Source organism: Heterocephalus glaber, unplaced genomic scaffold (assembly GCF_053883595.1).
Source record: "Heterocephalus glaber isolate CG9 unplaced genomic scaffold, H.glaber_assembly_v1.0 deba00001610, whole genome shotgun sequence".
Classification (NCBI taxonomy): domain Eukaryota; kingdom Metazoa; phylum Chordata; class Mammalia; order Rodentia; family Bathyergidae; genus Heterocephalus; species Heterocephalus glaber.
The window spans coordinates 2,659,884-2,672,846 of NW_028258381.1; the positions used below are offsets into that span (position 1 = coordinate 2,659,884).

At 40.7% G+C, this 12,963-nt stretch overlaps 1 protein-coding gene across 3 annotated transcripts in view; it reads left to right on the top strand.

Annotated features, from left to right (window-relative positions):
• Positions 1-12,963, top strand: part of Mlip (muscular LMNA interacting protein) — a 297,907-nt gene that overhangs the window by 18,512 nt on the left and 266,432 nt on the right. The window lies entirely within an intron of this gene.

The following is a 12,963-nucleotide window of genomic DNA, read 5'->3' on the forward strand; positions in this document are numbered from 1 at the left end:
TAAAGAATTTTTTTTTGATTAAAAATATAACCTTTTCTTAAAGGATTCAGGGCCTCATTTTGTATTTGAACTGTGGACAGCTTCTCTGAGTGATCATGTAAACATGTAATGTCACAGACTAGTTTGCTTTTTGACTGTGTTGAAAGATTGAATATTGTGGAACTAACCAGGGATTTTGAATCAGAAAAGGCTGGGTGAAAATTCTTTTGTCGCAACTTCTAAAGAGAAGAACTTTGGGATTTTGTTCAACTTTTCCGAATCTCAGTTAACTCACTCAGTTAACTCACACTTAACTCAGTTAAGCGATACTTAATTTGAAGCCTTTTATAGGACTAAAAACTACAATGTATATGAAATTTTTAGCCTGAGCCCAGTTTCAAACTATTTTTTCCTAATTACTTTAAAAGCACATACTCAAAGGTCATGTATACCTGGAGAAAGGGTGGGAGTTGAGATGCATTTCAAAGTAAAAGGAAGATTCAGATACACAAAGTGTGAAGGCTTAGTGGTTATAAAAAACCTCTCTGGAACCAGATAGGGACTAAATAGATACATGAATAAAGAGTTGCCATGCTGTGAAATTAGACCCTGAGCTCCCTGGCAATCTTTTATGGGAAGTTTTGCAAGTAAACACATAGAGCCTGAGGCGAGGGCACGAAGTGAATATGATCTCTTATTCTTTGAAGTGATTTGATCTATTAACATTTCACTTTCTGGTAGGTCAGACATTCTGCAGGGCCAATTTTACCTTGAACACAACTATGAATCTAGAAGAGGGCAAAAAATGTCTCCTTAGAGGAAATACCTCTCACAAAGCTCCTGAACATTGCTCTGTAGCTGCTGCCTAAGGCAAGCCTCTGGTTAACTTCTGAAAGACAGGAGGAAAGCAGAGCTGCACATCAGAAGGCATGAGGACATCTCAGCTGCCTGTGAAGACAAGGTTGGGGGGACATGAAAGCTCAGTATCTGGGGAATTCGAGTGGATAGGCAAACGGGAACATAACACAGAGAACTTTCAGATAGGGGAGTTCTGATAACACTGCTATCTACAAAAGGCTAGTTTATTATCAGTATTCTTTCAAGCAAGTTGGAAAATAAGTATCTTTGAAAGTTTCCAATAAAAATTATTTAGTTAAACACTGGTGGTTTATGTGGATAAAAATCTAAACAATTCATAGAGCATTGTGGTCCTTGTTAATATCAATATATGAATGGCTAGGTTGCTCAAAATAGTTTAAATGTATTTTTGTGGAGCTCATTATTGTTCAAAAATTATTCAGTATATTTATTGTAAGTATTAAAATTTGTAAAAGTTGAGAATATTTTGCCATTAAAAATTTAACAATAATATTGTTGGTTTATAATCTGCATGTTATTTAAAATTAAAGTTGTATTTCTCATAGGGAACTTTATCATGAACAATGTTATATTATATATTACACAATCAAGCAGTATGCTTACTTGGCATTATTTGAAAGAAAACCAATTTTTAAGGTAAAATCCATAGCAAGTAAATGAAATCAGTTATCTACAGAATTTCAAAATTCATCAGTTTATTCTATCCAAAGAAATAGATAAAGATAAAATATTCATTATAAATCTGACCATATCCTGGGTGAATAAATATTTACTTTCAGTACTGACTTTTGTTTTACCCTAATCTGTTACTATTTGACTACTAAAAGTAAAGATTCTTGGGAGCTGACTGATTGAAGTTGTATCTTTTACATTTACCATCAATAAGTGATCAGAAAAAATTGATGCTCAAATCCTTCAAAGATCTTTATATCTACCAATGTCAAATTAAATTTGTCATTAATTGATATTTGCCAGTTTTTCAAACATGAATATGAAAAATCAGTTAGAGTAAACTGACATTTTCACCCCTTGAAAATCAACTGTTATGTCATGTTGAATATTGTAGTCAATGCTTAGGTAAAATCAGATTACATAAAAGCTAATTTTTGTAAGCTATGGTTAGATGGTAGAGGAATTGAAGAAACTATTTTGCAAAAGCATTTCAGTTTGATTATTTCTGTGATAATCAGTGTTGGCAAGATAACCAGGGGAGGAATGGATATTTCATTTTTCCTATCATGCATTTCTAAAACTGAGTTCTTAGAACTCTGATTTTCAAATAGTTCCACACAAATTGACTGTGGCTTGTGGTCCAGAATATTCAGGAAATGTGTAGGGAATGGACAATATAATAAATGTCCTTCTGGAAACTCACACTGTGTTTTAACCTGGTAAAGGCTCTGCAAATAAATCTAGTGTTTTTCAGGCCTGCCTCCCCGTGAAATGTGTGCTAATGTGCACAATGAAGGTGAATTTTCTGAGGAACTAGTGTTTTTTGGAACATAGTTTGGGAAATGATGCATTAGTATTTAAATTAATAGCCTGATTTTATTTCACCCTAATTGGTATTTTTCAGGGTAATGCTACATAAAAACAATGAACAAAATGTAGGCATCATTTATATCTATAACATGAAGTAATTTCTAGATAGTTAAAAAATAAGTACCATTTCTATTTAGCATGATTTAATAACTAAAACTAAGGCAAATAAAGTCTTGATTAGTCTCCAAACTACTTTTCTTTTAGCTTATTAAATAAATGCATCAACAAAGAATCTCACATTAATCTTCTATTGAAACTCATAATGAAAAGAAACTCTTCATGTATTAATATAGTAAGAATGGTCATCTACTTCAGGGCATTCTGACATAATAACAATGGTTTCTTTCTCTAAGAAATGATAAGAACAAACAGATTTCATGCATAAATCTAATAATTCTCTTGTGTTAATATAATATGGCTTGAGACAATTTTATTGTTCCAAGTAATGAATGTTCAATAATATCACAAAAATAATGATAGTGAGAAGTGTATATGCTTCAACTAATTTAATATTGAAACTTGGTAGGAGCAAATCAAGATAGAAGTCAAATTTCTGAATGTCAAAAATATTGCCTACTTTTCTTTTCATGTCTTTTTTTCCCCCAGTACTGGGAATTCAACTCAGGGCCTTGTGCTTGCTAGGCAGGTGTGTTGCCACTGAGCTACATCCCCAGCCCCAGAAGCATTGCCTCATGAGCAAAGATATTCTCTAAGAAAGAAAATACATCATCTGACAATTGGAATTTTAACAGGTGATACATGATATAAGGAACTGAAAACATACTTTAAATAACAAATTTTAATTTGAAGATGAAAGACTTAACCAATGATACATAAGTCTTCTTATGACTTCACAAAACAAATTCTTCTCAATTTCATGAAGAGTTCATGCTGCTTATTTTTGAATACAATGAAAGAAAAAAGAAAATGAAATAACTATGGGTGAAATGTAAAAATACAAAGAACTATGCATTTTAAAATTCAGTGATGATGTGGTTCTGCAAATATGGTTAAATTCTTCACTCCATTAATATAAATAAAATTAATAGCTTTCTAAGAAGAAGTGTGTTCACAAACAAAAGAGCAGGGGATTACTGTTCCGGTTATAATTTCTGATGTCATCACCTGATGACAAATTTGGGTTTTGTTGGGGACAGATACACAGCACAGTGCCTATTAGGTATAATTGTCCTGAAAGGGAGACTTTCACATTGATTCCCTCTCTCCGTCTCCCTGCTTCCTCTCCTTGCCCATCTCCCTCTCCTCCTCTTCTCCCCTTCCTCTCCTCAGCTTCCCTCTTCTCTTCCTCTTCCTCTTCCTCCTCCTTCCCTCCCCTCCCTCCTCCCCTCCCTCCTCTCTCTCTTTCCTCTCTGTCTTTCTGGTGGTACTGGGGATTGAACCCAGATCCTTCATAGTGAACTGGAACCTTAGCCTTTTCAAAACTTGTAGTTTTTATTTTGCCACAAGCTCTCAATAACTTGCTAAGTTGTCTAGGCTGGGCACAAACTTGTGACCTTCTTGCCTCAGCCTCCCAGAGTGCTGGGATTACAGGTATGCGCCACACCACCAGTCTTCAATACACATTTCTGAACACCTATTTTGAACAACACAGGGTACCCAGGTCTACTGTAGAAAGGCACACAGTAAAAAAGGCACACAGAAAGACTTTGAGGTGATTATTATGTTTGATTATTTTAAAGTAGACTATGAAATAGTGATGTTTTAGTACCTTGGAAATATTCTAAGTCTATAAACCATTACCATCTCAGTTTTTTATATAGACTTCTGATGGTAGAAGTCTTCTGATGTAGATTTACATAATCTACAATTATTCATTATAATGTCTTAGCAATGAGAGCAATTGCAAAGTATTTTATACAGTACCATATTTTACTTAGTCATAATACCTACTTACCTATCTTTCTTTTAAATTGTGTCTTACTAGGGTAATTGGTAATATGTACTCATAAGCCCCTGACATAATGAAGAAGTTAGTCCTGCTGATATTTCTGATGTATCTAGATATTATATCAATATTGCTTATATTCTTTATAGGTAACATCAAATAATAAAGCAAGTTTTAAATTTAAATTAGGTTGAAATAAGTGGTAAACCTCTGAAGGTTAGGTGCAGGATTTGTCTGTATATCATACCTGATATCTCTGGATTTCTCATTAGTAAATTTTGGCAACAACCAAAATGGAGGTAAAAAAAATGATGACATTCCCTTTTTTTGGCATTGGTTATTTGATTTGGAAACCTCTGTCCATTCTCTGCTACTCATAGTAAACCAAGGACTCTGGCCACATTCTGGATTGGACGGATAATGCTGCCTTGTATGTGCATTCTGTCTGAGTGATAATTGCGAGGACGTGAGTTACTTTGCCCCAAACCTTAACTCCACTGTGCTTCCAGCTCTTGTGTGTTCACTATCATGGGGAATGGTGGACATTCTAAGAACATGGCTGATTGCTCTGATACACTGTGTTGCTCACAGTGTGCTCAGCACTTCCTCTGGCCCAGCTCTCAGCATGGCCCATTTGTCATTGGTATTTTTGAATTTATTCTCTTTTCTCCCAAGGGTGCCAAAGCTCTGTAAAAACTTGGCCCAAGAACTTTCAAAACAAAAGTAGTGAATACATTTTATGGAAAGTTTCTTAATAGGTACCCCTCAAGTGAAGGGCAAACAGAGAGATTTTAGAACCAGAATGCTCTGCATTTCTGAGCTCAGTGCCACTTTTGAATATTTTAGTAATGATATTATAAATTTTACTCATTTATTTTTACTTATTAACTTAATTCTCATTTATCAAGAAGAATAAGAACTCTGAGAAGATGGGCCGGGGATTTAGCTCAGTGGTTCCACCGCCTGCCTTGCAAGCACAAGGACCCGAGTTCGATCCCCAGTACCAAAAAAAAAAAAAAAAAAAAAGAACTCTGAGAAGCCAATAAAGAAATTGCAGAATCGATCTTTCTGTATCAGGTATTGGAGAGTTCACTGATTCAGATAATGTTATCCAAAGACCTGAGATATGCCTCATCCTTTATTTGTGACAAGAATATTCTGGCTTTAACCTGAATGAAGATGGACAGTTGCAACAATATGGGAGACTAAAATTAAACACCAACTAATTTCTCTTTTCTTTAGTTTGCATAAGAAAGAATTTTATTCTAACTTCTTCCCAGCCTCCTCTCCAGAGAGCCAGTAACAAATATATTTTCTTTTATTAATGCATGTTTGTAATACAGAATAAAGATGTTCACTTTAGGAAACTGGTACATGCATATAACATATCTTGATCATTTTCAATCTCTTTACCCCTTTCTTTCTTTTGTTTCCCCTTCCTGATGCACCTTCCACATCTCCAAGTGTCTACATTCTAGTTTTCTATTATTTTTCCTTATTTATTTATTTATTTATTTGTTTGTTTGTTTGTTTGTTTATTTAAGGTTTCTCATATAAGAGAGAACATATGATATATTTCACTTAGGATGATGGTCTTAAGTTTCATTCACTTTCCTGTAAATGGAAAGATTTTATAATTTAATTCTTCTTTATGGCCTCTCTCTCTCTCTCTCTCTCTATATATATATATATATATATATATAAATTTATTGACCCATCTCTTGACAGGCATGTCTCTCTGCTATAAACATAGCCATGCATGTGTCACCATATTCTTATATATCACCATAGTCTTTACTTTATTCATGAATATACCCAGGAGAGGAATGGCTGGGTCAAATGGAAGTTCTATTTTTAGCTTTTTGAGGAATCTCCATATTCATTTTCATAATGGTTGTACTAATTTATATTCCCACTAATAATGTAGAAAAGAGTTGTTTTCCTCCACATCCTCTCCTGCATTGTTGCTTTTGTGTTCTTGATGATAATCATTCTGACTAGGTAAGAAGGAATCTCAGAGTTGTTTTTATTTGCATTTCCCTAATGGCAAAAAGATGTTAAACATTTTTTTCATATACTTATTGGTCATTTGTAGTTTTAAAAAATATCTATTCAGTTCATTTGCACAGTTTTTGGTTGGGTCATTTGTTCTAGGGGTGTTAATTTTTAAATTTCTTTTTATATTCTAGATGTTAAGCCTCTATTAGCTGGCAAAAATTTTCTCCCATTCTGTAGTCTCTTCACTGTCAATTGTTTTGTTTGCTATGCAGAAACTTTTAAATGTGATATAATTCCATGTGTTGATATTTGATATTACTTCCTGGCTATTGGAGTTCAGGAAATTTTTGCTGATGCCCTGACTTTAAATGCTCTCCTGTGTTATTTTCCAGTGGTTTCAAAGTTTCTGTTTTTATATACAAGTCATTGATCAACAAATACATTTTAAAAAATTATTGAAGAAAGTATAGAATTAAATTAGAAAAAAGTAGGGGGAGGTAAGATGTCAAAATGGTAGCAGACCATGAGAACCAATGGAAAATACTAAGCAATGAAGATTGAAATCCTAATCAGCATAATTGTAGAATATGGTGAGACTGGAAAAAATTATGTGTCAGGGTAGAAGAGTGCATGCAGAGGAGTTCAGAATCTTATCTCGATTTGAAAATAAAAATCCACATGAATAGTCTATGTCTCTGATATATTTGTGTTCATGGGTAATGAGGACTTCTAAATGCTAGCATAGTGAGAAGCATGCTGGAGCTGAGTCTGGGAGATCAGGGAAAGTTGTGTTGATGTAGCTGTTATGGTTTATATCTAAAATGTTACCTGAAAGTTTCATGTGTTTAGAGAGGGTGATTGATTGGATCATGGGGGCACTATACTTCATTGATGAGTTTATAGCTGAATGCACTATTACAATGTGGGTTCCGGTCAGAAGAATTGGTCCAGTGTGGGCATGAGCTGAAGGATATATTCTTATCCCTAGCTCCTCCCTTCTCTCTCTACTTCCTGGTTGCCATGAGTTGAGCTGCTGTCCTCTGGTAGGCTTTTCCTCCATTTTGTTTCTGCTTTGGACCCAGCCAACTAAGGAATGAAGCCTCTGAAACTTGGAGCCAAAATAAACATCTTATTCTTTATGTTTTAAAGGTCAGGTATTTTAACCCAGCAATGGAAATGTGACTGTACCTATGTAGTTCAAAAGCCTTTCAAAATAGTTCTGTGGGAGGAATTTGAAAGAATTTCAAATTGGGAGATATGGGCTAAGAAATCCTAGAATGTTGAAAGTAGAGTGTGATGGGTGACTCCAGTCAGAGCTTAGAAGACCAGAATGTCGATAGGACTGTGGACAATAAAGTTCAGGCTTAGGAGGTCTCCATTGGGAATAAGGACTTTATTGGAAGTTAGAGGCTATGAGTGTTTCATTCTGCCAAATAATATATCTAAATTTTGTCCAGGTCTTGATGTGGGACCAAAATGACTCCATTTTGGAGCCGTCTCCTTTGTTCTCTCAAATTTGTGCTTAAACTAGGAATTCACCACTTGAAATTCCTGAGTTTATTACCCAACCACCTGTGTACCCGGGGAGAGAGTGTTCCAGACACACTATCTGTAGGATAAGCAGTTAATGAGCTGACTGTCCTCACAAGATAGATGCGGCCATTAGTTAGTGGGTCTGCTAACGATCAGTATGTAACAACTGGCCGTTAATCTTTGCCCCTTTTCTCCCTCACAAAAACCAATACGTAATCCCCTTCGACCCCCAAAGCCTAGCCAACCAAAACCCTACACTTCATATGTATTAAGTATTAACCAATCACCTGGCTACTAATAACCAAAGCTTGTTGTATTCTCAATAAAAACCCTGCTAGTTAGGGACTCAGGGCTCTCAATCTCGATCCGCTGTGTCAGTGACAGTTGAGAGTCCCTGCTTAAGCTTGAATAAATGACCCTTGTGTGCTTACATCGGAAACGGCCTCCTGGTGGTCTCTGGGACTTCACAATCTGGGCACAACATTTGGGGGCTCGTCTGGGATCCCAAGACCTTCAGGACTCCCGTACCGGAGGGTCAACGCCGGCTGGTGAGTGTTTTTTGTGTTTGTAAAGTCTGGGCCTATTTTCTGGGAAGGTCGGCAGACGGTCTAGGCGGACGCGCTGCAAGGGCCGCCGACCCGGGATCCTGGAAGACGTTCCAGATTCCGCTGGTGGGGACGGAGTGCCCCAAGAGTACGAGTCAGTGAGACTCCTGGAGGGACGGTGCGGGTCGCTCCCGCGGCACGGCACGAGGCCGTCGTCCCATTTGCATTGCCTCCGATCAGGCGGAGGACGGTTTTGTCTCGCGTGTTTTTCTGTTGTGTTTATTTGTCTGTGTGTTGTACTGACTTGGACTGAGACGATGGGACAGACTGTGACTACCCCTCTTTCCCTCATGAAAGATCATTTCAAGGAAGTTAGGGAGAGTGCTCGTAACCTAAGTTTAAAAATTAAAAAGGCTAAGTTCATCACCCTCTGTAGCTCGGAGTGGCCCACCCTTGGGGTAGATGGCCCCCCGAGGGAACTTTTGATTTGCAAATTATACGCAGAGTTCGTAAAGCTATCCTTCATCCCGACCAGGTACCCTACATTGCCATTTGGGAATTTCTGATCTCTAACCCACCCCCATGGGTTAAGCCTTTTTTGCCTTCACAGCAACAGCAGCCAGAGTTAATCCTGACAGCCAGTAAGAAGACTCCTAGAGGGCGCGATGACGAGGAGCAGACCGAAACCAAGCCGACCGCGCCACTCTACCCTGTCCTCCAGGGAGGGACCGAAGAAGATCTTATTTTCCCTCCCCCTTACTCTCTCCCCTCTCTTCCGCAACAGCAGGCTGAAAGAAATGACCCAGTCCCAGCCGGGGCTAGGGAGGAAGAGCCCGCCCCGGGTGCTGGCAACTGTAATGGTCCCGCCCAAAATACTCATCACCGGCGCGCCGCCTCGCCGGCAGGACCAGCAAACTCTACTGTTTGTCCGCTGCGAGCGATAGGGCCCCCTGATGAGCATGGGAACCAGCCTCACCATTACTGGCCCTTTGCTACAAGTGATCTTTATAATTGGCGCCGACAACATGCCAATTTCTCTGATAACCCTAGAGATTTGATTAACCTGTTAGAAACTGTTTTGTTTACCCATCAGCCCACTTGGGATGACTGTCAACAGCTTCTGCAGGTCCTGTTCACCACTGAGGAACGAGAGAGGATCCAGAATGAGGCCAGGAAATTGGTTCCTGGTGACAATGGTCAACCCACCACCAATGCTGACACTATCAACACTTCTTTTCCTCTGTCCCGACCCAACTGGGACTTCAACACGGCGGAAGGTACGGAGAGGCTTCGGGTCTATCGCCAGGCTCTATTAAAAGGTCTGAAAGCAGCAGCGAGGAAGCCTACAAATTTGGCTAAGGTAGGGGATGTACAACAAAAGTTAGATGAAAGCCCTGCTGCTTTCCTAGAAAGAATTCAGAAAGCTTTTCGTAGGTACACTCCTATGGACCCAGAAGCAATTGAGACAAAGGCAGCTGTAATAATACATTTTGTCAACCAGGCGGCACCAGACATTAAGAGAAAGTTACAGAAAGTAGATAGGTTAGGAGAAAAGAGTATTCAGGACTTAGTGGCAGTGGCAGAGAAAGTGTATAACAATAGAGAAACCGCAGAGGAGAAACGAGAAAAAGCTGATGACCGCCAGACCCGAAACTTAGCTCAGATCCTTCTGGCTGCCACTGCGGGAGAACAGAAGGAACGTGAACGTAGACTAAGAAAGATTGCAGTGAAAGGAAAAAACAAAGAGAGACGCAGAGAGTGCCCCCAGTTGGGGAAAAATCAATGTGCTCATTGCAAAGAGTATGGACACTGGGCCAGAGACTGTCCCAAAAAGAAACAACAGGAAGGACGCCCCAAGGCCCCTATCCTGGCTATGGATAAATTAAATGATTAGGGGGGACGGGGTTCGGCACCCCTCCCCGAGCCCAGGGTAACCCTAAAAGTGGAGGGGAGACCTATCGAGTTCCTAGTGGATACAGGGGCTCAACATTCAGTCCTACTTGAACCATGTGGCCATGTTTCTGATAAGACCTCCTGGGTTCAAGGAGCTACAGGCATGAAAAAGTATTCATGGACAACCCAAAGAACAGTAGACTTGGGAGTGGGCCAAGTAACCCACTCATTTATGATTATACCAGACTGCCCCTACCCCTTATTGGGAAGAGACTTACTTACTAAATTAGGGGCTCAAATTCATTTCCAACCCGGGGGCACAAAAGTCCTTAATCAAGAGGGAAGGCCCATTCAGGTACTAACCATAAACCTAGAAGATGAATATCTGCTACATCAGAAGAGGGCCCCTCCTGATCCTGACATGGAACAATGGCTCACCATGTTCCCACAAGCATGGGCGGAGACTGGAGGCATGGGGTTAGCTGCACACAGAACACCAGTGTTTGTGGAAATAAAACCTGGGGCAGATCCTGTACAAGTTCACCAATATCCTATGCCCCTAGAGGCCCAGAAGGGAATAACTCCACACATCAGGAGGTTGCTTGCTCAGGGGATTCTTAGGCCTTGTCAATCAGCCTGGAACACCCCCTTGTTGCCAGTGCGAAAACCTCATTCTAATGACTATCGGCCAGTGCAGGATCTCCGGGAAGTGAACAAGAGGGTTATGGACATCCACCCCACAGTGCCTAATCCATACACCCTTTTGAGTTCACTTCCCCCGAGCCATCGATGGTACACAGTCTTGGATCTCAAAGATGCTTTTTTTAGCCTTCCGCTAGCACCCAAAAGCCAACACATCTTTGCATTTGAATGGAGTGACCCAGAACAAGGCCTCAACGGACAGCTGACATGGACCCGATTACCCCAAGGATTCAAAAACTCTCCCACCATCTTCGACGAGGCCCTACATGAAGACCTGGGTGAGTTTCGCCTCCAGAACCCCCAACTAACTCTGTTACAATATGTAGATGACCTCCTCATAGCAGCTGAAATGCGGGAAGACTGCCTAAGTAGAACCAAGAGACTCTTGATAGTCATAGGAAAACTGGGGTACCGGGCGTCCGCCAAAAAGGCCCAGATCTGCAAACCCGAGGTAAGCTACTTGGGGTACATGCTTAGGGAAGGGCAGAGATGGCTGTCGGATGCTAGAAAAGAGACAGTTCTTAAGATACCCACACCAGATTCTCCTCGGAAAGTCAGAGAGTTCTTGGGATCGGCGGGCTTCTGCCGCCTATGGATACCGGGGTTCGCAGAGCTCGCAAGGCCCCTTTACGAGACAACCAAAGACAATCAGGCTTTTCAATGGACAGAAAAGCTACAAAAATCTTTTGATCAAATTAAAACAGCCTTGCTGACGGCACCAGCCTTGGGCTTGCCCGATATTACTAAGCCATTCCACCTTTACATTGATAAAAACAAAGGAGTCGCTAAGGGCGTCCTGGTCCAGCATCTAGGGCCATGGCGCCGCCCAGTGGCGTACCTATCAAAAAGACTTGATCCAGTTGCATCAGGATGGCCCCCGTGTCTAAGAATGATTGCAGCAGTGGCTCTAATGGTCAAAGATGCTGACAAGTTGACATTAGGCCAAGAACTGTGCGTGACCACCCCTCACGCTATTGAGGGAGTCCTAAAACAGCCTCCGGATCGATGGCTCAGTAATGCTCGCCTGACCCACTACCAGAGCTTACTCCTAAATCCAACCCGAGTTGTCTTTCAGGCCCCGGCTGCTTTAAAGCCAGCCACACTGTTGCCAGACCCGAACTTGGAGGCTCCGCTTCACGACTGCACAGACATCCTAGCCCAGGTACATGGAATTCGAGCAGATCTGAGCGACCAACCATGGCCAGATGCAGATGATACCTGGTACACTGATGGGAGCAGCTTTGTTCGTGATGGCCACAGGTATGCAGGAGCAGCAGTGGTGACAGAGACTGAGGTCATTTGGGCAGAACCATTGCCCACCGGGACCTCAGCACAACGGGCGGAGCTCATAGCTCTGACCAAGGCATTGACTCTAGGACGGGGCCAAAAGTTAAATATATACACAGATAGCCGGTATGCCTTTGCCACTGCACACGTCCATGGGGCCATCTACAAAGAAAGGGGACTCCTGACAGCTGAAAGAAAGACTATTAAAAACAAAGAGGAGATCCTTGCCCTCTTAACAGCCCTCTGGCTACCTAAAAAATTAGCCATTATCCATTGCCCAGGACACCAAAAAGGCGACACTCCAATTGCCAGAAGAAATAATTTAGCTGACCAGACAGCCCGAAAAATAGCCTTAAAGATTAATCTGACACTGGCCACTCAGCTGCCCGATCTGGGAAGTGCAGCCCTACCAGAAAAACCCCAGTACACTGAAGAAGATTTAAATTGGATAAAACAATTACCTATGCCTCAGTGCCTCAACGGGTGGTGGAAATCTTCTGATTGTAAAGTCATCTTGCCTAAAGCGCTGGGAGAACAAGTTCTCTCCAAGATGCACCGGACCACCCACATGGACACTCGAAAAATGCAAGATCTCCTGAGACATGCTGAAATTAAGATCCGTGATGCTAATTCTAAAATTGAACATATTGTTGCTACCTGCAAAGCCTGTCAATTGACAAATGCCACCCACAATAGGGC